The sequence below is a fragment of the Zingiber officinale genome, chromosome 9A (genome assembly GCF_018446385.1).
Source record: "Zingiber officinale cultivar Zhangliang chromosome 9A, Zo_v1.1, whole genome shotgun sequence".
NCBI classification, from domain to species: domain Eukaryota; kingdom Viridiplantae; phylum Streptophyta; class Magnoliopsida; order Zingiberales; family Zingiberaceae; genus Zingiber; species Zingiber officinale.
Genome location: NC_056002.1, coordinates 47,860,373 through 47,864,822, shown reverse-complemented (window position 1 = coordinate 47,864,822; position 4,450 = coordinate 47,860,373). Strand labels below are relative to the sequence as shown.

Below are 4,450 nucleotides of genomic sequence, written 5' to 3'. Positions count from 1 at the left end.
GCATGACCAGTTCAGTATTCCTGCTTAGTTTTAGATACAGTATGCTATGCTCAGCTTGTTTGTATGCCATGATCAGTTCAGTACATGTTTGTATGCCATGCCATGTTGCCATGCTCAGTTCAGTTTTCAAACAGCATGTTTTAAAAACATAATCGCATCGTTGCATGTTTTTGTGAGATAGATGGTTTCTTACTAAGCTTCTTAGCTTACAGATGCTACTTTTCTTATACTACAGATACCGGTAAAAGAAAAGTGGACTAGCGGAGGCTGGAGGGCGATGCTACGATGATGTGTGTGTGCAAGGGGTCTGGAATAAAGATCCTTGGGATCTATATGCTTTTATTTCAGTTTTAGTACTTAACATGTCTAGTTTTATGACTTAGTCTTGTTGCTAGGTATTGTAGCTTAGTAAACTATGTCTTGTTTAGTTTATCATGTTTAGAACGTTAGTATTTGCATGCTAGAGTGTTTTTTTTCATGTATCTAGAGCTTGTGTATGTGATTGTTGGCACGAATCAGTGCTGGAAATCAGAAATTCTGATTTCGTTTCAGACTATCAGAACCTGGATCGGTCAGCAGACCGATCCAGGGCCATTCCTTTTCCTGGATCGGTCAGCCGACCGATCCAGATGGATACAGTAGCCTACTGTATCTCCCTGGATCGGTCAGCCGACCGACCCAGCATCGAACAGTAGGCATCCCAGCGTTTCCAGGTGCCTGGATCGGTCTGCAGACCGATCCAGACACACCTGGATCGGTCTTCCGACCGATCCAGCAGGGCACGGAATCGCGACAAGTTTGATCGATCCGTGGATCGAACAGCAGCTAGCTGGGAAGTTAGTTTTGAGTTCTGGCTCAGATGGGAGGTCAAGTATCCTCCTCAGCACCTATACCTCAACCGGAAAGGGTCTTGAACCCTTCCTTATAACAGCAGGGGTGTACCAGTTGTCAGTTTAATAGAGCCAGTTAGTGAAATTTTGTTTTACCCAATTTCCGCACAGTACAGCACAGTAGCTTCAGTAGTTAATGTAGCGATCCGGCTCATAGCTTAGTACCCAGGAGTTGGGTCGTTACACAAGTAACCAGTGATAGACACTTACTTGCCACACACTTAGTTCATATTTCTCAATCAACCCAAGGTCTCAAAGGCGTGCTCAATCTCAAGAGAAGCTAAGCAGTCATTTCCCCAGTAACCTAACTCGGTCTCAAAGGGGTGACTAGCTAGATTCCACTCACGACAATTGTTTTTTTATACCCCTTATTCACTTTTTTCTTTACCCTTTTTTTTCCACACTCTTTTTTTTCATAAGTATTTGTATTGTGCAAATCTTATTCACAAGTGTACTTTTAGTACAAATGTTGGGATATTTTGATTTTTTCAAATGAACTTACATGAGTTGAGCCTCATCCAGTAACCAAAATGAAGTTTGTGAAATCACCATGGAAACCAAGTACTAAACAAACAAGATGAATCATGACTATTTCAATGATATCAACCATTCAAGCATCAAGTATAGGTGTAGTGAAGATAAGATCCTTAAGGTCAAGCCAAGACTAAAACTCATCTCCCTAAGATACTTAGCTTATTTCATGCTACCCAAGATAGAGAAAAGAGGTACATTAAGCATACTACTAGCATCACTTGAACATCATGAATCTAGATAATGAACGTGCTAACATTTTCACTTGAAGACAAGAAAGCATATAAGTGAAGTTTGATGTTCTCAAGATGTATGCCACGAAAAATCAAAACAAAATGCAAGACATAAACAAAAAACAAAAACAAACAAAGCAAATAAAATGCATCTAATGCATCCCCCCAGACTTAAACTTTTCATTGTCCCAATGAAAACTAGAAATGATATATGGAGGAGATTTATGATGTTTAGAGAAGTTACCAAGTGATGAGCTCCAAATGGTTGGCATTCATGTTTTTAAAGATACTCCTCTATCCAATGCTCACATTCCTCCATAACTTTGAAATATACAAAAATAAGATAAACAAGAAAAATTAAGTAGAGGATACAAGTTTATTATAAGGAAAGAAATGAAACCAAAAAGAAACTAGAAAATGAAAACAAGATGGAACTTGGGTTGCCTCCCAAGAAGCGCTTGTTTAAGGTCAATAGCTCGACCACCTCATTAGATTCATCTAAATCTCGCTCTTGGAGGGGTAAGATATTTTAGAACCATCTCACCAAGGGTTCTTATTATGGAGGGAGCTTTCAATATTGGAATTAAAAAGTGAAGTATCGCTCTCTCCAACTTCGTCTTCTTAAAAGTTCTTTCGGGTGGTCGAGGACAGTTCAGATTGAGCTTCCAATTATTAGCCCATGTGAAATCTGCACATGCAAAGAAAATACAAATCTCCCACAAACATATTAGATAAGATAGAGCCATAACCATATTAAGATAAGCAAAATAAGAAATAAAAATTGAATCACATCCAACAAAATCAATGATAGGTACCTCTATAAAATTTTCCAAAAGATCATAAGAAATACTAACATTACTTTGCTGAGAAATACCTAATATTTCTAAACATGTGGATGTGACTTCCTTTGAATCAAATGATGGCTCTGGCTCTGGCTCAGGTGTTGATGATATTAAAGATGGTGATTCTTGAGACTCAACCATATCTACATGAGTCCCTACACATTGTTCCACAACATGCTCAAATCTTGCAACCTCTAAGGGTCGTGTGGACAAAGGTGGTGATTCTTGAGATGCTGCTTCCACAACACAGCTCCCTACACATTGTTCCATATCAACATCATCAACACAAACATTAAAAAATAAACCAACATCAATATCCTCAATAGGAGAATCAACTATAGGAGGATCAATAACTTCACTTGCAGTTTTAAGTTGATCTACCACATCACATTCATCATCTAAAAATTCAATTTCACTATTTCCAATAAAACCTGGAGGTAGATCTAAAAACTCATTATCCACTACATTATCATCACAATCCTCATATGAAGAGTCTTCATCTTTATACACACTATGAAATCTGCTCTCAACCTTATTAGTGTCATCGGATTTGCCGAAGTCTTTATTTTCATTGACCCCCGCTAACCTTTGTGGAAAAGGAATCCTTAGTGAAGGTCCTGGGAAAGATCGAACTTCCTTTTTCCCAAATTCCCTTTGAACTTTTGGAGGAGGTCCAACTTGCTTATCTAGTGTTGGTGTGATCAATCGTTGAGGGAAAGGTACTTGTGGCCTTTGGGAACTTCCTGGAGAAATGGAACTGAGTTCTTGTGATCTTCTATGATTCTTCTCCTCAATTTTAAACATGTCCTTCTTCAGAAGTTCTTCATGATTTTTTTCAATTCTCAACCCAACATCATCACACTTTTCACTAGATCTTGTCTGCGAAGGAGGGGGATCTTCTTTAAACTATTTTAAAACAATACTTTCAATCTTTGCCCCCAAATATTTGAACTTCCCATGTGACTTGTGATTTTCAAAACCCATAGATGGTTGAGTTACAATTTGTTTAACAGACTCTATAGCATTTATGGCTTGCACTTCTTGAATGTTTGAGGGAGATTTCATCCAACTTATGTTTGACCATTCATGGAGGTTTAATGTCACTTGATCAATTAACATATATGCTTCATCTACACTTTTGTCCATAAAAGAACCTCCAGCTGATGAATCCAATAAACTCTTGTCTGAGAAAGAAATTTCCCCATAGAATATGTGCAGAATCAACCATTTTTCAAAACCATGATGAGGGCACTGTCTTTGAAGACTCTTGAATCTATCCCATGCTTCAAACAATGATTCTCCATATGCCTGAGCAAATTTGTTATGCAATTCCTCATATACACTGTTCTTCTTGGAGGCAAAAAATGATTCAGAAATTGCTTTCTAATTGCTCCCAACTTGTGATACTTTGAGGATGGAGAGAATATAATAAAGTCCTTGCTTTATCCTTGATACTGAAAGGAAATGCCATCAATCGAACTGCATCTGCTGACACTCCTTCACATTTCACCATATCACAAATCTCAAAAAATGTTTCAAGATGCAGATAAGGACATTCTAATACTTCTCCTCCAAATTTATGACCTTGTATCATAAAAATTAACTCTGGGTCTAGTTGGAAACTTTCTGCTTCAATTTGAGGTTGGATAATGGGAGATAAAAATCTTGCAGAAAAGGGTGTAGAAAAATTTCTCATGGGCCTGCTTGACATTTTAGTGCTCATGGATATTCAAGAAAAAATTATAAAATAAAGAATCAAAGATAAGAAATAAAATGTAATATGAAAAGCAAGAAAGAAAATGCAGAATTTAAAGTGCAAGGAAGAAAGTGCATAATGAAAACAAGAAAGAAAATATAAAAGGAAAAAGAAAAATGTCTAGAATAATTCATATGCTAAAGATTGCAAGATATGTTTACAAAAGAAAAGAAGAAAGAAACTAGATCAAAAAAAAAA

At 37.1% G+C, this 4,450-nt stretch overlaps 1 non-coding gene across 1 annotated transcript; it reads left to right on the top strand.

Annotated features, from left to right (window-relative positions):
* The first annotated feature begins 3,730 nt into the window (after positions 1 to 3,730).
* Positions 3,731 to 3,835, top strand: LOC122022049. Its single transcript, XR_006122798.1, has one exon. It is a non-coding gene; the product is annotated as a small nucleolar RNA R71 (small nucleolar RNA).
* The last annotated feature ends 615 nt before the right edge of the window (positions 3,836 to 4,450 follow it).